The sequence below is a fragment of the Copidosoma floridanum genome, unplaced genomic scaffold (assembly GCF_036245765.1).
Source record: "Copidosoma floridanum isolate Cflo_tuat_1 unplaced genomic scaffold, Cflo_Japanese_pri ptg000020l, whole genome shotgun sequence".
Classification (NCBI taxonomy): domain Eukaryota; kingdom Metazoa; phylum Arthropoda; class Insecta; order Hymenoptera; family Encyrtidae; genus Copidosoma; species Copidosoma floridanum.
In genome coordinates, this window is record NW_028321897.1 from 24,122,629 (window position 1) to 24,146,463 (window position 23,835).

The following is a 23,835-nucleotide window of genomic DNA, read 5'->3' on the forward strand; positions in this document are numbered from 1 at the left end:
TTAATCGCATGCTGAAATGAGAAGATGGCATTAAGAGACTCTTTCAGTGCTTCAGCTACTTTCATATCGACGTTGTCGTTTTTATTGACTATTTTTTCAGTTGTATAAATTGCTTTTCGCTCATTTTTTCCTTTTTTTTAAATTTATTTTCATCCTATGTTATTATACGTGTATGTAATAAAAAAATTATACTTTAATTTAGTTTTGTTTATTTGTTTCCGTAAAATATTTTATTAAGTCCTTGACATTTATCGCAGAAGACACAAATAATAAAGAAATAATGGAATATTTATGTGTGTCTGTTTATGTTTATGTACATGTCTCTATATGTATGAGCGTTTGTTTGGCGCATGTATGTGCAATGAATTTGCTTTAAATTTTAGAGGTATACGTCTGCTGACGCAACGAGAAGTCTTCTATGTGTATGCCCAGAAACTAAATTGAGAGAGTGTAATCAAGCACGATTGTATAATATAATTTGCTTCAAGCAAGGGAGCAAGCAAATGATCCAGAGATTTTTCATGTGGCCTGTGCAGCTATATATCCTAATTGCTACACCACCGTAATGTAGGGCTTGATTAAAAACCCTCTCTCTGCGTTGAATGAAAGTATTTGCCTTCTAGCGCACTCAAATATGCTATCACTGTATCTACTCTCGGTCACTGACTAGCATACATATTGTTAACAGTGTATGAATTTGTGTTTGTATTTCTACGCATTTATGCAAGTATGTGACAATGGAGGTGCTGATGCCGTAATGCCCATTATACTGTTTGTATCAATACAGTACTGATATGCTTGCTCATACAAGGTGTTTGGTCCTGTTTTTTCACTCTGCATGGGTCTTATATGAATTTAGTATGTATAAATACGCTAGGGGTGCAGATTTCGTGTATTATGTATAGAAGTACATGTACACATATACTGAATGGTCCGTTATAGCCAAGAGTCCGTTATAGATAAAGTCTCTCTGATTTAATTTAAGAGTGAGAATTTTTCTTTCACACTGTATACTGATGCACGCCGCTATATCGAGGCATCTGAAAGTAATTTAACAGACCTAAAAATGGTTTTCCTGAAGTAAACTTGTCTGTACCTTATTTTTTCTATTTACTATGGTTATACATTCCTAAAAATATATGCCCTGCGACCTAATGTGGTGGATAAAATTAATACACCTATATAAGTGTTCTATATGTGCAACGCACAATTTATGTTCCTATGAGTGATGAATAAGACAAGAGGACATCATAATAAGTTTTAAATTATTAGTAAATTATTAGTGAATTTCCAGACTTTTTATTATTACTTTTTTCTTTCAATCCTGAGAGCTTCTTTTCTAAGAAGATAATTAAATTGTTAAACTGTTTGTTGGGTTCTGCTTTAAAATTACTAATCTTACTTTCCAACAATTTAGTATTCAATTCGTGCAAATTACGGTAATTTTGTGTTTGACCATTAATCAATTTTAATCTTTTTTCTAAAATATTTTTCTCTCTCATAAGCTCCTGCACAAACAACTTCTTACCACTTTTTTAACTTTTTTTATTACTCGCAAAAGTATGTGTAAGGGGTTTCATTAAATATCATTTTATAAACAATCGTGTGTATATAAATAGAATTATTAGATTATATCTAATCCTTACTCTAAAATTTATTTATGTACGCAAGTCATCACTTATTAATAATGAACATTACTAACTTCTTAGAACATTAAGACGTTAATAGATTACGGTGTTTATGTTAGAAATTATCCATACAAAAAAAATTTTATATGTAAATAAGTAAGCATGGTGGCAGTAAAATTGAAATCCTTCGGTCAATAATAATTATTATTATTTGTAATACACCAAAAAAGAACTCTAGCGAACATGATTATTTTGATGATGCGTTTGATTATTAATTAACATTTAATATATTACAAAAGAGAAGACTAGATCGTACTAAGTTCTTGGATTATTAGCATTTGTTCATTAACTAACACCAGAATAAATTAAAATGGAGAAGTCAAGAGCGCATTGGAGTGTTTTGTTGATCACAAGAAACTGAAATAGGGAAGCCTTCAGGGTACTGGATTATTTCGTTAATAGTGTGAGCAACAGTGTTAGTTTATTCATTGATATTTTAGTTTATTTGAGATAAAAAGACTCAAATCTAATGAGGCATTGTGTTATAAGCTGTAATTAGTTTATTAACATTGTAATAAGTTAGGATGAACAGGACTTGGGCGTATCTAATAATTTCCTTAAACGTGCTTGTTGATTAGTTAACGTTATACCTACTTACAACTGTAATACACACGCACTTACCAGGTTATTTGGTTAAAGGAGCTAGTTCATCAATTAATACCATGACTATCTAGAAAAAAAGGAATTGTCATAGTTTGGTATTGTTTATCAGAGCCCACTAAAGCTGATTGATTTTTTATTTGAAGTTATTTTTAGTGTTAAATAAAATGCAGCTAGTATTGTTCGTTTTTTTGGACACAAAAAGCTCATCCTTTTCTCTTCGGAGCCCTCAATTCACAAAACCTAAAGAAGAATTCATTGTCAATGTAGTTTTTATGAGTATAAATTTACTTTAATAACTGTACTTAAATAGTAGCTGTAAGGAAAAAAAAGGTAGATGAGATTCGAAGGTCTGACCAGCATAAGTATAAGTTACACAGCCTACTCGGCTACGACGTCATATGAATGAGGGGGAGCAGATGTAATATATAAGCTGTAAAGTGGGCTTGGGGTAACCATGCACATCACATGGAGAGGTAGAGTATAGAAGTAGGGGAACTGGGGTAGAGACTATTTCGAGCTATACTCTAGTTGTTCCAGCCTACAGCTTGCGGATCTCTAGAGTACTGAACTCGGCTTTGTGAGGAATGCCATCCCATTTGGCATCAGTTCTGTAGACCAGTATTGTGAACTACGATGATACAATTTGACATCCTGATTGACCGTATAGTATGTCATCGAGATTTTTCGTTATGTGACAAAGTATAACATTAATATAATAATAGTCATTTTTATTTTGAGCAAAATTAATTATAATTTATGTCTTTTATATTACGAAATCTTGACATATATACTAATACTTTGTCGGGTGTATAACAGGAGCCAGAAGCCGTGTAGTTAATCTTTGGGCTGAGTTCTCTTTGTGACAGAAGATAATGTTTTCAAAATCACAAAATCGTACTCTGGTATTTTATTTCACCTAATTCAATGGCTTATGCTTTTAAAGTTTTTAATTATTTTTCGTTCAAATAAATAGAGGTTGTGGGGCTTTGAGTGTACCATTTAGAAAATATATTACTTGTAAAATAATGCAATATGTATCAATATACAATATGATCTGTAGCTTACAAATTATATGACTCTTTATTTAGTGGTTTCGTTCAAATATTAAATATGAAAGTCATTGAAGATGATTTTGTATGTATCAAAGCCTCAGACACCATATTTATTAAGATGAGCTGTTATACATGTCTGACTAATTTATCGTACTGGTTGTGCTATACTTTAAACATGAAAGATTGCAATCAAACGTTACTGTACGTAAATGATTTAACAGATGTTAATAACTTTCTTTATTACAGTAAAAATATGTTTCTTACTTTTATTTAGCTATATCATTCAGTGTGATGTATATAGGCCCCACCCCTACGCACTCTACGAGCTTACCGCAATTTCTAGTACTTGAATCGATATCATGTATAGCGATAGATTTGTCAGATGCTGCATTAAACTTTTTCAAAATGTTGTCTGATACATGATACAATTTATCAAATCTTCCACCACCCTTGTTAAATTGCTTTTTTTATCTATAAAATGTTCTCTTATTTAAAACTTTCTTAAATTTTTTGTTGAACTGACTCAAACCTTGTTCACCTTTATTTTCCTGAATTTCAAAATTGTATTGCTTTTTTTTAAACTCAAACTCAATCTGTTCATCAGATTTATCGTTGAAGGTCATCTAATAATCAACACAGTAATTGTCTTCATCATCTTTAACTGCAACAGATTCGGGTACTGCACTGCAATTGTTAAAGAATAAATCATCGTTAATATCAACAAATACTTGACAATCGACCACACCTTTCATTTAACTTTCTAGGTGAAGAGCAAATAATATAACTTGTAACAGATTTTACATCGAAAATTGGATCCTTAAAGCTTGTAACGTTGTAACTAGCCAGCTTAGTGCACGCACACCACTAGCCTGTGTACAATGCTACGTGAATACAACTGTGCAGCTTCGGCCTCTTTGAAGTGACCATCATTCCCTGGTAACGTCATACCAAAAATGCTCCGTTTAGCAGTTAATACTTTTTCCCTGATCAGATAACCGCCATGCGCCAGTGACTCACCCACAAGAAGCCAGTAGGGTACCCCCAAAGAGCTACTCTTGACCTTCGATGCCAAGAGACTCCTGGTCCTGGATATTGGCTCTAGCTTCAGTCCTCTCACCAACTCCCGCAGCCACTCGATCGCACCCAGCCAGCCAAGACCTTGAAGCTTACTTTCCGGTCACAAGACCCTTAAAAGAAAACTCACAGAAATTTGGAGCCACACAGTAAGCATTTGATACTGCTCCAAATCTCTCGTGTTGTTGAACCATGATAAAATCAATGTAACGAGAGATAGCGAAAAATCAACCAGCATTTTTTCAGCTACTTCTCTTTGCTCGATGCCCCAGAAAAATCGCTACCAACAATCCTTGACTGATCATCTACCGTCGATCAACGATTGCTAATTGGGCTATTCATGCACGAGTGCCCACTTTTATTTATTAAATCATCCCTTCACCCTTATTGGCATATTAGTTTGACTGGCAAATCATACTAGCGCCTCCACCGGTTTGGTCCTTACGTTCCAGACCGTTCCACTCCCTCAAGAGTGGAGGCACTGTCATGAACAATATACCCCCCACTAGCAAACAAGCCACACCTCCCATGCCTGAGTCGCGTCAGCGCTGCTCGCCAATCGTGCGTGCATAAATTTTGGCCTAAGTGCCGTTACAATAGCCAGGGATCCACATGAGTGTGCTCGACGCTGCGAGTTTGTCGTAAGTTTTAATTTAGTACATTCAAAATATTTCTCGGATTCATAAACATTATGGTCGTAGCTATAAATTAAAAATTTACAACTAAATTTCATGTTTTTTACTTAATTGAACAATGAAGAGGTAAATGTGTACCAATATTTCTCTTGATTTTTTAAAACACATATTTGTATGACAGGTAAGTGGAATCAAAACAAAAAAAAAATTGAACATAAAATATGAAACAGAGGTTTTGAAAAACTTGTATTTATTTACAATTACATAAGTGTATGCAAAGGTATGTTTTTCTGAGTTTAAAATAAATGAGAACGGAATTATAATATAATAATTTATAAAGAATACTACCTACTAAGGTATTTTCACTTCTGACGTCGACTCAGGCATGGGAGGTGTGGCTTGTTGGCTGGTGGCGGGTATATTGTTCATGACAGTGCCTCCACTCTTGAGGGAGTGGAACGGTCTGGAACGTAAGGACCAAACCGGTAGAGGCGCTAGTATGAATTGTCGGTCAAACTATTATGCCAATAAGGGTGAAGGGATGATTTAATAAATAAAAGTGGGCACTGGTGCATAAATAGCCGATTAGCAATCGTTGATCGATGGTAGATGATCAATCAAGGATTGTTGGTAGCGATTTTTCCGGGGCATTGAGCAAAGAGAAGTAGCTGAACAAAGGCAGGTCGATTTTCCGCTATCTCTCGTTACATTAATTTTATCATGGTTCAACAACACGAGAGATTCGGAGCAGCATCAAATGCTTACTGTGTGGCTCCCAATTTCTGTGAGTTTTCTTTTAAGGGTCTTGTGACCGGAAAGTAAGCTTCAAGGTCTTGGCTGGCTGGGTGCGATCGAGTAGCTGCGGGAGTTGGTGAGAGGACTGAAGCTAGAGCCGATATCCAGGACCAGGAGTCTCTTGGCATCGAAGGTCAAGAGTAGCTCTTTGGGGGTACCCTACTGGCTTCTTGTGGGTGAGTCACTGGCGCATGGCGGTTATCTGATCAGGGAAAAAGTATTAACTGCTAAACGGGGCATTTTTGGTATGACGTTACCAGGGAATGATGGTCACTTCAAAGAGGCCGAAGCTGCACAGTTGTATTCACGTAGCATTGTACACAGGCTAGTGGTGTGCGTGCACTAAGCTGGCTAGTTACAACGTTACAAGCTTTAAGGATCCAATTTTTGATGTAAAATCTGTTACAAGAAATATTATTTGCTCTTCACCTAGAAAGTTAAATGAAAGGTGTGGTCGATTGTCAAGTATTTGTTGATATTTACGATGATTTATTCTTTAACAATTGCAGTGCAGTACCCGAATCTGTTGCAGTTAAAAATGATGAAGACAACTACTGTGTTGATTATTAGATGACCTACAACGATAAATCTGATGAACAGATTGAGTTCGAGTTTAATTTTACTTATTAATAATGAAAAAATATCGTATATCTGATACCCATTGGATAGCTCGTAAAAAGGAGAAGTTTTTATGATCAAATCGAGTAACTGAACTATCGCAGTAAATTTAAAAGTCGCGATTAAAATTATTGTGTGAATTCAATCTTTATTCCCCAGCTCTTGCCATTTGGCATGATGACGTCAGAAGTGAAAATATCTTATAGACAGCTACTAAGGCCTTGGCATATGGATTTATTTTCATTTTTTCATCGTGGTGTCAGTTTAGGTACATGGTAGCAGTAAAAGTTATTTTTTTTAGATAGTAAACATTTTTTTTATCTTGTAAGTTTTGACAGTGCTAAATTTGACGTCATTAGTATATCTGATAATGGCATCTAATGAAGGTATAAAAGAAGAAATTTAAAAACAAAATTGTTTTTTGTACGTACCATGTAGCAAAACTAATACCACGTTAATACAATAAATTTCAATTATTAAGCCAAGGTAGATTTGGTGGAAAAAACAGCTCTTTGAAATTAAAAGTGTTACTATGTATATACCCCCTCCTTGAAAACAAATAATAAGGGTTTTTTCCATATTGTATTAGAAAAGTTTTTTTTAACATATTTTGTTAACAATATAAAAAATTTAGTTTTTTAATAAAATATAAATGTTTTACGATCCCTCAGTTTATCTGAAGTAAAAAAGATCTTATTCAACTTTTTTTTGTAATCGTTGATTTCCTGCAAATTATTTCCCCAGTTTAAAAAAAAACGTTTTTCGAAAATTTTAGCTGCATATTTAACAATGGTTACTTAACGTTTTAAAAGCAAACTGCTACTCATGTGATGTAATAAGCATTTTGCATGAAGAATTATATTTTGTCCATCTTGTTGAGTTTAAAAAAATAATTGACACGTACTTTTCTTTTCCCTAAAAAATGAAAGCTTAAAAATATATAACACCTTAAAGCTCCTCTGTTGTTTATAGCTATAGATATATTTCCTGTGTATATGAAAATGTACACAGTAAATAACATACTTCTTTCGTTTTTACACGATAACTTGAGTAAAACTAAATTTTTTTTCTTTAAACTTCCACGAACACCTGGATTTGATATTATGTTGATACAGTTATATTTTAAACGAATTTCATTTAGCCATTTCTGTGTTATTTAAGGTAAGGTCAACGTTTTCTTCTTTTTTAAAATCGCTGTATCTTGGAAAGTTTTCAATCTATTTGGATGTTACACATTTTATTTCTTTTTTTGTAATTTATCGCAAAATGTACATGTGTAATGTATACTTTACAATGTCACATATGTATGGCATTTTTTGTAACTATTAAAAAACTATGACCTTCAGGTACTGTATTTTTAACAATTTTATTTTGTTGAAAAAAGAAAAAATACGTGTTGGCTATTTTTTCAAAACTCTACAAGACGGAAAAAAAAAAATTTTTTTCATGCACAATCTCAATTGTCGAACCTTGTCATTAACAATACTTACGTCAACTATGACCTGCTATATGACCTGCTAAATATATTTAATTTGTAAGCATTAAACTTCGATCGTACGTAGTTTTTAAGTGCAAACAATACGTATAATCTACAGTTTTATTTATAATGAACTAAACGCCTGGTTATACACGTCTTATTTAATACGTATAAAACACCGTACGTTTGAGGCTTACTGGATACAAATAAGAAATACTCAGCAGGTTATTATTATTGTATCATTAAAGAATAAGGTTCAATGAATGTTTTCAGCACTGGTTGGCTGTCACAACGTTAAATAATGATTATTCAACGTGCAGCAAGAATCTGCAAAAACGCATTTTTTTAAATTTGGTGAATTTTTGCGGAGAACTAGTGGATTTCCATCAAAAGTTAGAATTTATCTTCTTTACTTACAATTTAAATAAATTAAATTATTCAAACATTTTCTGATTTGTTGAAAAAAATTTTTCATAATTTTAACTACATATTTTAATAGAAATTATTTGAAGCAGATTCAGAAGAAACATTCTTGTTATTTATGTTTAGAAGGACAATTTATACAGATGAAGTTTTTTTTATTATAGGAGTTTCTTTGGCAACGGGATCGTCCATAGCACCTAGACAATTTATGTGCCAATGCTTTTTTCAGCTGACGTTAGTTTTGTCAAGAAAATAAAAGACAAGAATTTGATGTCTTCTTGTTTTTAAGTAAGGAATAGTTTTATAGGATATTATGACACACTGAAGTGATTGCATATCAATTTAAGACGTTTTAGATTGTGAATATCTATTTTTTTAAATAAATTTTAAAAATTCTAGTTTTATTAACTCATTAATCATTTATGCTTATCCATTATATATTTGTACAGAAAAAAAGAGCTTTTATACGTTTTTAAATGAAAGTAAATTAAAAAAAAATGAAAAAAAAGTAAGGAAAACATTTTGAAAAAAAATATTATTGAATAAACCACGAAGAAACAAAAAAGGTTTTTCATAAAAAACATTTCTTATCTATTTTGTACTTACCAAGAGAATTCATAAATGAACTATTGAAAAGTATAAAAATCAGTTAAAAATTCTAATTCCTAATCTCTCACTGTCCTTTATGTGTTTAATTTTTATCTTTCTTTTAAAATATTGGATTTATTATTTTTAATTTCCAAAATCTGACAACAAATACGCAATTAGCGACCTGGAAACCCCTGGTATACCAATTTTTATGCTTAACTTGTTGTTGTCTTAAGCAGATTAAGTAATTTATTTCAAATAGACTTAGTGTACCCCAAGGGATGTTTTAAGAAAAATACAAATATTGGTTAACTGCACATGTTATGTAACATGCAAAAATATTTTTTTGTTTTATTCACAACAACCTTCAGAGTTTTCGGAAAAAAACTTACTATAAAAAACATAGTTTCAACCCCCAAAATATAGAAAATGCAACCCTGACTGTAAAATTTTTCTTCAGTTATAAGTATTTTTGGATGGAAACAATTTCCATATAATTTATTTTTAACATTAAGTTTAAAAGAAAATATAACAGAAAATGAGTTTTAGGGGTTCAGACTTAAGGGTAGATTTGAACCCCTAGGAACCGTTCTCTGACGATAAAAGAACACTTGCCATTTATTTTTTGATTCTCTACCACTATGCAAAATTTTAAAAAAATCGGTGGGTGACACTTGGGTAGGTTTACTTGTAAGTGTGTGTATGCATCCCAATTTTTTGGGGTCACTGAAAACGAATGTGACTATCAGAAATGATTAAAATTGACCGTTTTATCTCTAGCACCCCCTAACCACCACCACTTCGGAAGAAGTAAAATTTTTAATTTTTGTTTGAAATCAAGGCGTATGTGTATTAGTATGTTTTTTGGGTCACTGGAAACGAATATGAGTATCAAAAAATTTTTCTGCAAATCAAATACACTGCTAGTATTCTCCTACCACCATTTTTAAGAGGTCGAAAGCTCACTTGATGAATTCATCAGTTTCTGGAACGTCTCTCCTGGACATTGTCAACTGCATTTATTGATATTGCACATAAAGTTTTTAATATGATTATTTATACTATTATATTATACTTGTTTTCGTTGCTATGTTCTTACCCTCCACTTTAAATTACTGTATACGTGGCCATAAAAGTTTTATTTTGAAACCTCACAAAATTTGATTATTGGATTTAAAGGGTTCATAATTTTTAATTAATATGCTGTTTAAAAGTGTTACGGGACAGAAATTCGAAACTTCAGAACCGATGGCTGGACAGGGTGGGAAAGTGGGCCTGCATGCGTCGTCATCGAACGACTGCAGCTCAGTATTAATGGGAAACTTGGTCAATCTTAAGTCAAATATTACAAGTGAAACAGTGGACTTCAATCAAAATATCACTCTGCCATTTAAAAAAACCAGTAAAGCAAAAAGTCGTTACCTTATTTGTCATGCTAAACAAAAGCCTGTCGTTATACTACTTTAAGCAAAAATGCGTATAACCAAGGCATAATTATTCATGGGAAGCTAAAATTGTGTTAATAATATTTAAAAAGAAAGATCAGTAAAGAAGATAGAGAATCAAGAGTACCAACAGTTTTAAATACGACAACCTTAACTAGCCCAGAGATCACTGATTTTCTTAATGATCTTAGGTGTTTTACTAAAAAAAGATCGCTAAAACTTAACGTTGCTGGTGCAATGAGCAATTCTGACTTTATTTGATTAACAGGTATAACTTTATCAAACTTTGATGATCTTTTCGACTATGTAAGGGGGTCTATGTGTAATACAGATAATAGACGCTCACGAACTTTTCTTGTAATAATTTTTAATGAAACTCAGAACTAGTCTCTTGCACTCTACACTTTTCACACTTACTTGAATGTCATAAAGGTATGTAAGTAAAGCCATTAAATCTGCGAGAGCACCTCTAATGAATGAGTTTGACTCATTTTATCTTGGCTTGGATCACATCAGTAGAGAATACCTTATAGAACTTTATACAAGAGACTAAGCTAAATTTTTGTTTGCAAATGGTGAAGATGTAGCCATCGTTTTTGCTGATGGGACATATATGTAAATATATAAAAGTAGTAACGACCTGTTTCAACGGTGGAATTTCTCTATTCATAAGGGTCGACCACTGGTTATTCCAATGGTAGATCATTATGGATAAAGAAACTTCGTTGCTGATTTTTCGATGTTGGTTAGCACAACGGTTTTATTTTAGAAATATATGGGCCTTTTTTTGCTGATGGAAAAAGTAATGATGTCAGTGATCTAAGCAATTTAATACGGCAGAGAGCATCTCCTTTTTTGTAATGGGTGATGCCTGACGATATATTGGTCGTTGATAGAGGATTTGGAGATTCTACTGCAACGTTTGAAAAATATGGACTTATAACTGTAATGCCTTGATTTTTAGTCAGCGGATCGCAACATAATATCATAAGTGCAAACGAATCCCGATTATTTACGAAGATAAGATAGGTTGTTGATTTCGTAACCGGTTTACTAAAACAATGGAAAATGCTTTCTCAAGACATGCCTAGCTCTCAAATACGTAAAAATTGTCGTAGCCATTTGTAATGCTCATAGACGACAAAGAGTGTTAATGACATGCCATGATGATGTCACCATTGCCATCTAAATGCTTTGCTTTGGATAAAAAAAATGAATTACAAAACGTTGTTGATAACAACGGTTAGACTAAAAAAAAGTTGATTTGGTAGAATATAGAAGCAACATCACTAGCTGATCTTCATCGTCTGAAAATAAATGACCTCGACAGGCTAGCGATTGGTGTATATCAGCTTAAACAAGCAAAATTCTATACCAGGGTATGTTAAAGTTCGGATGAAGCGACACGATGTCCAAAACTTCTTGTGGGATTATAACGTTTGTTAGATTATATCCAAATTTCCTTGTACATTTAATAACCTAATACATTCTACACAGGGACAGTTACACTTATGTTTAATGTCAATCTCGTTACTCTCTTCAGTAGAAATACTGATGTATAAGAATCAGAGATCAGAAGCAAATAAAAGTGATTTTTTTTTGAGAATCTAAATTTGTTTTATTAACTCTGATTAACTTTTTTACATATAGTATAGAAACAGTTTTGCTTCAGATTGAGACTTTAATAAAAAATAATCTACAACAACTACCTAACAAAAAGTACTCGTACCAATATTTTAATGAGTTTCCAAGAAAGTTATAAATTTTTCTATATCTTTTTTGATCTTTGGCCACAATCGGCTTTTTTGTAATTTTTGATATTTTAGAAAAGTTACTTGATGTTCTATCGTTACGGTCAAATTTATAAATAATACTTTAACTTTTTGCAGTGAAATCTGCCAGGGCTATTATTCTAATAATGTCTCTTGATATAATTGTTTTCCATGAACTGAAGTGAATGCTAGAAATATTATGGTTCTTATTGCTCGAGAAGTCATTTTAGAAAAAGATCTACTAAAGAATAGTAACGCAGCTTTCATTGTTATAATATAAACAGGATCTTGCAGTATATTAAGATCGAATAATACCTTGTCAAAATTAAGATCATTTTGAACTGTTAATTTATTCGAAGAACGGCTTCTTGGCACTTCCTAATTTGGAAGTAATTTTTTAACAACCAACACAGTCTCTGAGCTTCGTTCATCAGCGAAAAAATATTTCGGTTATTCTGAGTCTAGCACAGCAGTGATTCAGCGTGGAAAGTCAAATCTTTTATTATTGTGTGCAACTAAAACACAAAAGTCTGAGACGATTCTGCAAATACAAGTCAAGTATCGTGAAGACTTATCCAGTGTTCTAAGTTATTCTTATAGTATTATCATTGACTAAAGATAAGCTATTTACGTTAGTCGCTTAAGCAGGAATTAATTGATTTAGTAGATTATATACAATAAATTCAAAATCTTGACAGACTGCAGTGATTTGTAGCATATTATGAGAAAATTTAAGGCCAGTCATCTCTAAATTAAAGTTAATTAATTTATAGTTCCAAGAATTAAAAAATTTTTCATGTGGAACAATTAAAAAAATTTTAGTAGTGTTTATACCATAGTTGGTTAAGTGTGTGACACCTTCTTTTCTTTTTGTAGTGTTATGCGAAATTTTTCCGTCCAGAAAATTATTGAAGTCTCCTTAACTTAAACTGATTCAAATTCTTCGCATTGGTTATATTTTTCCTAAGTTTGTCCATTTTCATGAAATATCAATTCATAAGTGACACCTGCTTTAAGCTAAGATTCTTCTTTACAGTAAATAAATCTCTATTTTTATCATTTTCTGAGAGGACTGCACAAGCAACTCTATACTCAGCTAATTCGCTTTTGCTGTGACGTTTTTCTTTGGGAGTCTTACACACCATTATAAAATTAAAACTTTCATTTGCTTGGCTTGAAGCAGCAACACTAAACTTAGACAAATTTTAGGCATAATTTGAAAAAACTTCTCGAAGTTTGACATAAAAAAACTTGTATTTTAAAACGATCGTTTGCTCATTAACATTTTCAGCTCGTTTGCACCATTCCCCACAGTTTTTGTACTTGTTAAAAAAGTTTTTATGAATATTTTTTAAGCGATTGGCTAAACTAAGCGTACTCTTTTTATTTTGAGCAATAGTGTACAAGAAACGTTTCCTGAAATAAACTTTAATGCCTTTTTTCTAAATGTCTTGAATCTGATAGATAATTTATACCAGTCTCTAGCAAATTTCATTATGAGACAACTATTATTAGCTAATTTTTGAATTTCAATATAAAAACCTTATTACAATCGTAGCAATAGTTAAGTTATCTTAATTACCAATAACGACTCGAACATGTAGATACATTTCTTAAAGTATACGACACTTTGTTACTAAATCATCCAATAATTACTGGGTACCCGTTCAAACTTCTGCCAGTGCCTCTTTTACTCCAGCTCACATTATAGGATATAATTACAAGAATAGTATCTTCACAAGCATAAGTAGAAGTATTTTGGTAAATTAAAGACTTAATTAAAGATTAAAGAATGTTAATGTTAGGATATACGACGTAAAATATGATAGAAGGATAATAAATTGAAAAAATTGCCAAATGAGAAACAAGTTCCTAAAAAGCAACTATCGGACACGATGTATCACAGTGCTTAACAATTAACGTATGTTAGTTCGTCCACATCGTTATTAAGATAGTAGTCTATGTCAAATATAACGTAGCTTCAAAGTCATCTGTACAGAGAAACATTTTTAGATATATGCTATATCTTATAACAAACTCTGGTATTCAACTAATAAAATTAAATTTCAAAAAAAATTACAAATATGCACAGATTAAACTTTTGCTCAATATTATAGTGACATTAATTTTTGTTTTAATCAATGCATCATCAGAATCAACTAAAAAATTTTAAATTAAGCAAATTAAAAAAAAAAAGTCAAGAAAAAATTTTACGGGATTTCTCACGAAAGTTTAGGAAGTTTCGTAGTCTGTTTTAAAACAAGTTGCTTTTCTTCTCAGGCTACTTTTTTGCAACTGTCTTTTACAGCTTCTTTAATTGCTGGACCAACTTCTCCTTTATACTGTTTAAATATATCCGTAGATATAGTTGGAACGCAGACAAAAAAAATTTCATTTAAACCAGTGCATCCAAGCCGGGAGTTGATAGTACCTGTAAATAATCACACAATTTATCACCACTTGGTAACGTTGAAGATCTTGTTGACTTTATTATGCTAATGAAATTAACGACCAAGAACAGCAGCAAAATTTCTTTTTGAGTATATGCCTTTGGCGTTCTGCTGTTTGTTTCCACTATTAACAATATTTATCGTGTTACAGTTCCGACATAAGATAGTCCATTGCAAATGTAAATGTTTACGTCTCATTCCTTATCTTTATAAAAGTAAAATAGATTGACAGGTACTATAAATCATATGTTGTTTTAGGATTTTGAGGTTACCTATTCTGTTTCCGTCGTCAAGCTTTCTTGCACTGCAATATTCTGCTTTTTTCTTTCTGCTATAGCCAAAAAAACATTTTGTCTACGATTGATTACCTTTTTCTTTACCCATCAACCGTTTTTTATCTGGACGCTTCCAGTCATTAGGATGTGATTGAATAATTTAAATGCCACATATGTATAGGTGCCTTGCAATCATAATCTTAACTGCTTGAGATGACCAGGACTTACGAGTATCTGGCATGATTGACATTTGATGAAAGTCGATAATTAATTTTGATGAACCCTGGAATGTTCCAAACGGAAAAAAATGGCCTTAACATACAACCTACTAAGCGTTGCAATACGCGCTTCACAATTAGTTAGACCTAATATATTAGCTAAGTTTAAGTGAAGTGTACCTTAACAAAAAAATTGGCTACAAAATAAAAGTGTGCTGAATATGCATTATACGAAAAACTAGAGGACAAGTTAATATTTAGAATCTCTAATCGTGTTTCACTGCAGTACCGTCCACCACAAAAATATGAGCCTGTTTGTTCAGTTCGTTAAATCTCTTGTTGATTAATAGCATAACTAGCTTGGTAATAGGGTGCTTCAAAATAGAGTTGATTGTTTTGACTTGCGCTTCTCTTATTAACCCGTTGCCAGCAACGTCAATCCTTACAACCCAGCCCATTAGCCCTTTTTTTAACAAGAATGATGTTATTTAACTGAGGGTTTCGGTCCTCCTTGCACCACTTACTTCTTTCTTAGAGCTGGGACCAGTACTCAGTGCTCCACCGTGCCTAAAAGGTATCTTTTAGTGCGTGTACACGCCACCACTTGATATTAATACCTTCTGAGTTGACGTTCTCCTCCGTATTAAGGGATAAAATTAGCGCCATATGGATGAAAAAGTTTCCTGGAACTAGCAGTTTAGCATCCTCCTCCTTGGATATGATTAAGTTTATTAGTCATCAGTTGAGGCAAGTTTCCACTTGTGTCGTCAAAGTTTTTTTACTTCTTATACGTGAGTAGCTACTCTCCTGAGACACGTTTTAAGTAGAATTTGTATGACTTGATGGTTGCCTTTCACAAGCTCAGAGATAGGTTTGTCATGCAGAAATCTTCGTAACAATTGATTATGGTGGCATACTGGGCTTTGGAATGGTCAGAGAATTATTTAAGTGGCCCACGTAAGCCAAATTTTAAATGATGCTGTTAAGTAAGAAGCGGCTGATGGTTACTTCTGCCAAAAAGTGATATCTTTTGTCATGGCTAGGAAAACGCCCTTCAATAGCACGTCTAAGTCAGTACTAAACTCCTATGAGGGGGAAGTAGGCCAGCACTGCTTTAGCTCCGTCAGGCTGGAGGGTTCATGTCACCAGAGATCATGGTTTTAGTGGGGAGAGCCTGTAAAGTAAAGGTGGTTCTTCTATTTCTAATAACTACTGAAGGGCCGCTTAGAACTCTCAATCTACTGAAAGAGTAACGGATTGAGTGGGGGTTATCTTATGTTATGGTGCCAGAATTCCACCAATGAGCACTTAGCCGAACGCTGTGTAAAAGGCTGACGGCAAGCTTGGCGGGCTATCTATTAAACCAGATTGCAAGGCAGCAGCAAAGACGAAACGTAGCCAAGTAAGCAGTCTACGCGTCCGGAAGAGTCGTGGTGAAAATTGACTAACTTTAAATTCTGGTGGAGAGACCAGGGGTTAATCTTGACCGTCGCCGATGGAAGTAACGAAGTCATCTTCTCCAAGTTCAGAATCTTGAACGGCACATCGAAGGATGGATTAGCCTTGGAATTGACGTTGAGAGCCACCCAACTGTTCGCGACTGATGCTGCGTTGCCAATTCCGTGAATGGCTATGCAAGCATGGTTGACTGTGGTGTTTAAAGTTCGAGTAGCGTGAGATGTTAATAAGACTCCTTGGAGCAAGAGTCAAGAAGGGCCTGAGCCTGGTAAATAAGACTATTGCTATTAACCTGGTGCTTCCAGTGGCCGTAGCACACGTAGTGGTCCCAGACGCGGTATCTCCGATTGGATCAGGCTCTGATACCAAGCTTCACTAAGAAATTTGAATTTGAAATTCAATGATTGTCCTGGTAGAAGATGGTGTGATATTTACTTTGACAAATACAACAGCACTACATGTACTGACAGTGGCCGTTGAGATGAGCTGGGCTTAGACTATTGAGAAACCAGTGCACAGTGAGTACGAAGTTTCTCCTCTTGGAGACCAGCTCCTACAAGAATGCAAGACAGAAACCCGTATAATACTTGGCTAAACAGTGGTGTCACTTCTAAAGGGGACATATCTGGTTTAGCGTTGGTGGCCGCATAAGTCGCGGTACTTGTGAGCTTGGACTGTCTTTCCTTGGGCTGTGACAAGCCAGACTTGACCGCCTGCTGGATCTCTAGATTTTAAATGGCTAAGCGGCCCAAGATCTTGATGTGTTTCTCGATAAGCTTCCAGAGTGATGCGTAAGGGGCAAACCTGATCCTATCCATCTCTCTCTCCCTGGCCTAGCCTAGATGTGTACTGTTCGGTAGCTTACTGATAACACAGTAGCTAAGGAGAGGATTACACTATGCAAGGGGATTTATAATCGCTTTGAAAGTGACTAGACTCTCAGTGACCGTCTAAACTAGCTGTATGGAATCATCTACAGTTTTCATTAACGCAGCTGGATGCTCTAGTATGGCAATTTGACGTAGGTGTTGTAACGGAGCAGTTGATTATCGTAGCATCACACGAGTATTTTTCACGCAGCGCCAAAGTTTCCTGCTGCCTCTTTAATGGTGCTCATCCAGTTGGCAGGTTCACTTGTGTATGAATCCATTGAGTTGTAAAGTTTGATCACGAGCATTATGGACTCATCACGAACTACGAGAGTCTGAAACTTGTCTCTACAACTCTGTCACTTCTTGGGATTATTAACTGGAAGTCTCACTTTCCTGAGTTGCAAGTAAAGTGAGCCCTGATTTACGTTGCCAATAAGAGGAATGACTGGAGCAGAAGGAGTACTTAACTTGAAGTTCTTCTTCCAATTTTCCTTCTCACGACTTTTGGCATCGTTAGGACTCTTATAAGCCCTAAAGGCTGTCTTTTGTCAACTTTTTTAAGTTCTTACATATTTTTTGGCAGGGTAGTTTGACGAACAATCGCCCTAAAAAGGACGAGTAAACTTAACTATTTCTTGACAGAAATTTCTAGCAAATGTGACTGCCTGCATACCTTAGAGTGATCTTCTTTGATCTTTTGTTGTAGCACCAGACTGATTAAGAGGAAAATTACAACGTCTGAAGCTTAAGAGCTAGCTTAAGAGCTCTTTTCTAACGCCTCATGATACTACGTTAGAGACGTTGGTGTCGACAGCATCTTTTTTTGCAGACTCAGTTGTTTTGGCGATATAAGGTGGGGAGACTGGTTTGTGATGCTTGCCCGTGGAGACTGTCCTGCTTTTTCATATTTATTTTTTCTTCGTAGCTGTAAGATTTGCCCAGCGCAGACCTTAAAGAGGATCGGTGATTCCTGATTAAATGCTTAGAGTCGAGAGGGTAGTATAGAGTTGTTGATCACCGAGGTTCTCTGCCTTGCTATGAACAACTACTCACGTGACGTCAGTCAGTGGATGACAGACTTGATGTAATATCGGCTAGCCTTATGCAGTCTTGTAGTTGACGAATCATTCCCGGAAATAGAAGTAAAAACGTATTTTTTGACAATTTAGTTTAACTGTAAGTGTTTCTAAAAAGACCCAATGAGATTTATGGTTAAGTAGAGAACATAAATACTTGTAATGGCTGTGAAAAAGGCCAGTGGCAAAACATCTAGCTATTCTTTATTATCATTCAAGATAACAAAGAGCTGGATCTGGGTAGCTTGACTCCTACCCTTGTAGTCTCTGTGTATGGAGACAGTGCTGGAGGCAGGTACACCAGAGGCCTAAAAATATCTCGTATTTAGGTCGCTTCCCAGATCATCAAACACTTCTCCTTAGTCAGGAAAGTAGGCCTGAGAATACTTTTTTATATATATGCCACTGGGACAAATCACTGAGAAGGAGGCTGAGTCTGATGCCCAAATTTTCCAGGATTATTTTTCTTGGCTAGCTGTTGTAGCAAAATTTGCTCTGGTAGTTTTAGGGTGGTTGAAAGAGTGGCTATAAAATCCTAAAATGCTAGAGGAAATTGTGCTCTGGCTAAGCACGTCTTTTGGTATTTTGCTAGAGATGTTAGCATTCAGAACACCGTTTTATCAGTGGCACTCGTCAATCCTCGTGGTTCGTAATGAATTTCAACGTAGTTCGCTTGTCCATAAGTTATTGGTAGCCAAAATACCCAGCTTTACGACTTCCTATTTTATGCTTTATGCACTCACGGTGATTGACTGTGGTATTTTGTGCTTTGCTCGAGCATAGAATAACAAGACTTCAATTTTATAGCAGGTAGCTTCAATTTTACTTCTACGTGGCGTAGCGAATCCTACTTATTTAACTTAAAAAGCTAGCATATTTTAACAAAACTTTCAATTTATTTATTGCTATTATTATTGATTTTTGAAGATAAGAATTTAACTAACACCATCTAGGAAGTGTCACGAATCAGTATGCCAAACTTCAGCAAGATCAGTGGAGTAGTTGTCATGGTTAACAATTCCAACGGTCTTAACGACTTTGTTTTATATGTAAGTAAGATTTAAATTATCTATTGGCTTCTCTTAGCTCCAAAAATTTTTTTTAACTTCTACCTCACTAGTTACAAGAAGTTTTTTTTAGTTATCTTATTTTGCTTAACAAGTTCAATTTTCTGTTTAATACCTTTTAACCTTTTTATATAATGAATAAGAATCTTGTTTTTTCTTGCATAATTTAAATAGTTACATATTTTCTTTGTATGATTTTATTTTGTTTAAATTAAATCCGCTTAAAATTTTTTAACAGACATGGTGTCATAGAAACAGCTGAGACTAAAGAAAATTGTTTTCTGTATGAAAAAAGGTAATAAGTATGCATTTATTGTATTGATAGTTTTATGCTTTAAAGAATTTGAGTTCAATTTTACTGCTTGTAATTTTTTGGAGATAAAAAAAATCCTAAATTGTTGAATTAAGTAGTAAAAGAATAATTTGGATACACGAAAAGGATTGTAGGTAGTAATAATCTCCTGGTACAATAAACGTAACAAAACTGTTTTTTTGACAAAGGGACTTCATTTTTGATTACTTAATTAAATAATTTTACAGTTCTTATTTATGTCAAGATTATTGTATCAGTCTTGTAAAGTAACAGAGTGGGTTATTAAACATTTGTTCACTTTCTTACAAATCATTTCTATCACACGCGAACAATGAGACTTCCTTTACTACAGCACTATTGGTCTTGGCTTCACTAGATACTCACTGAATGGAACACTGTAGTGGGATGACATCAAGTGTAAAACGTTCTTAGATAAAAGTTTGACATTTACTTTTAACAGTTCTCAGAAAAAAATATGTCTTATTGAAAAATTCATGTTTGAAATCTATGCAGTTTATTTTTTATTACCATTGCCAATTACCAGAGCAAAAAAGTCTTGGAGCTGAACTTCTCTCTTCATTTTCTATTTTTACAGAATAAGAATACGTATTATCTTACTTATCTAAAAATCTAGAAAATTTAAGTGATTGCTGTCATAAGAATTCTAACAAAAAGCTTATCTCTTACGTAATCTCTTACTTTTATTGCAGGTAGCTTCAGTTAAACTTCTACGCTACCTAGTGGATCCTACTTAACTAAAGTGAAAAGTTAGCGTATTTAAGCGGAATTTTTAGCTTATTCATTGCTTCGATAATTAATTTCTTCAAGATGAAAACTATACTGAAACAGTTAAGAAAATGTCAAGAACAAATATGCAACATCTTAGCCAGATAGATTAAGTATTTTTCCGATTAGTGATAACAATGGTTTAAATGACTTTTTGCTTTATATATAAGTAAGATTACAGGTTTCTTTCCACGCCATATATGCTTTGGAACGATCAAAATTTCACGAGATATGTTATCACTCAATATCGACTATGGGCTAATGGTGTCACACTTTACCTGTATCTACTACGAACTTTTAGTGATTAAAGTTACTGTATAACATTGATTGTTAAAGCAGCCTAATTAGTGTAAAGTAGTAAAGTAATATTAAAACATAACTATTTGCCCTCCAGTGGTAAAAAGTTAAGACTTTTTTTTAAAGCTGTTTTGCAGTTAGTAGTAATAAGTAGCACAAAATCATTTATATTTGAGTTATCATGAATTTTAATTGTCTATGACACCTGAGAAGATGTGATTAAACTTTTGTCAAAATTTGGGATCGATTGGTTCAGTAGTTTGTAAGATTCTTACAATCATATAAACAGACGCTGTCTTTTTATATAATAGTGAGATTTGTATAATTAATTAAGTTAACAAGTAGGTTCTCTAACACAAATAATATTTATAAATATTCTACATAAAATTTGGGTTAATAATCATGACGTTAAATGAGTTTATGTACAACACAAGAAAATGTGGAACGGAATTAGACTTTTTAAAACAATGATCGATGAATTATATCACATTATTTATTTAGCAGAAAAAGTAAACTATTAACAAAATTCTTTCTAGATCCATAGACCACTTAGAATACTTATACCATTTCATGACTTTTAAGAATCAAAATTTATCATAAACAGAGGAATATAAAAAAAAAATATTGTAGTGTGATGAATATTAAAGAACGATAAAAATGAAGTTTATGATATCGTAAAAATATGTGTATACATATTAACAAGTTTAATTAATTATTTGTCAAAAATTACGTCTGTTATTATATTGGAAAACTATTTTATAAAATAATAAGTCAAAAAAAGTTATTTATCAAGTACATTACCAAATTTTTTTTTAAATAATAACCAAACTATTGTTAAGATTCAACAATTCAAACAAATAGTAAAATAAGTATATAAAGGATTATTCGTTGAAGAAAACGAGGGGACGACCTTTTATTTAGTTTAGAAGAACATTTTATTAAACACTGACCTTACACAACGGACATTGCAGACTGTACAGACTTCATTAAACTTTTATTTGGAATTGAGGGTAGCATGCATGTGCGACTACAGTCAAATCAGAACTGTTTGAGCTCTGATAATGCTGCTCGCACTATGACTGGCGCACGTACACATACACACACTTACCTATACGTATAGCCCATTAATACAGTCGTGCACTCTGACACTTTCTCATGATTTGAGATAGCTAAAAGGAATTACAAAATTACAAAAAATGAATAAATATGTTCGGTTTCGTTAATCTAGATTCAATAAATTCAAAAGTTTCAAGGCACTGGGATCTGCGCTTAAAAAACCAAGGATTATAGGTGCATCTTACTTCTTTTCTAAGACAAAACGGATCATATTAATTATTTATTTGGACTACAGACTTCATTAAAAATATGGTAAACTTTTCGTGGAGCTCGATAGGTAAAGATTTTGTAAAAACGTTTGCCATCTGTTCTTTTGTATTCATCCATTCTACCCTTACCCGACCATAAGTTACACAATGAGTTTTATTTTGGATGATATCAAAGAAATTGTCCACTGCTATCAACTCTCTATAAGCTTTACCTAATGCCACATATTCAGCCTGACAAGTAAACAATGCCACATAGGTCTGCTTGTGAGTTCTCCAGGCAACGGAGTCTCCAAAGAGCCTGGCAACGTATCCACTCATCGTTAGAGAGCCCTCGAAATCGCCAAAGCTGGCATCTGATAATGCTTCTAAGTTGTCCTGCCTTCCTAAGAACTTTAAACCAAAAGATTTAGTACCTACTTAGTATCGAAACACTATTTTGATCACGTTTCTCTTCATCAATTGGATTTATCTGATGTTGACTGAGTACATTTACAGCATAGCTGATGTCTTGACATACAGTGTTAGCTACATATAATAAACAGCCCACAGCCTCTTGGTAGGAAACATTTTCTATTAATTTTGTCTTTTTTAAATTATTTTGCTTTTCAGATTGTCTCTTCGTTTTCATTGTTAATTCAACAAGTGTCCAGTGACGATGGGAGTTCTCACGGATTTTGAATTTTCAAATACAAATTTAGTCAGAATTTTATCTATGCAATCAGTCTGAGTCAAGGTTCAAACCTGCCTCTCCCTTTCTTTTCTGACTTCAAAACTGAGAAAAGATTCTACTTCACTGAGATCCGTTATTTTAAATTCGCTTTCCAGACTTTCTTTAACAGACTTGAAGCAATTTGGATCATTACTTGCAATGATTATCATTAACATATAGAACTAAAATAAGAATTTCATGTGCCTCGTGCCAAGTAAACAGGCATGGTTCTAAAACGTGTGACTTTAGACCTATTTAAATTGCTGCTTCTGAAAATTTTTCATGCCATTCTTAAGGACTGATCTTTACCCTATACAAGGCCTTTTGCGGCTTACAGACTTCATTCTGACGTTCTTGGTCAGTGAAGTTTAAATCTTCTGCTATCTCCATATACATTTTATCATCAACAGTACCATTCAAGAAGGCTATTTTTACGTCTAGCTGACAGGTATCCAAGTTTAATTTATTGGCCAGAGCTAGAACCGTTCTGATCAAAGTCAATCTCGACATGAGGGCGTAGATTTCTGTCAAATCGTATTCATTTTTGTCTTTGAATCCCCGAATTATCAGCTGTGCCTTATATTTTTTTTTGCCATTGGGAGTCGACCTTTTTCTTAAGCACCCACCGTGAGTCAATTATATTAGGGCGTCTGTCGTTTATAAGTCCCACAAGTCTTTCTCTAAGAATCCAGACACGATTTTTTGCCATTGAGTCGAGCTCATCTTGTATCGCCCGAATTCAGCCTTTGCGATCCACTTCCTTCATTGCTTCTTTGAATGATGACAAATCTCTGTTTATCTCAGCCAGCAGCAAGTAGA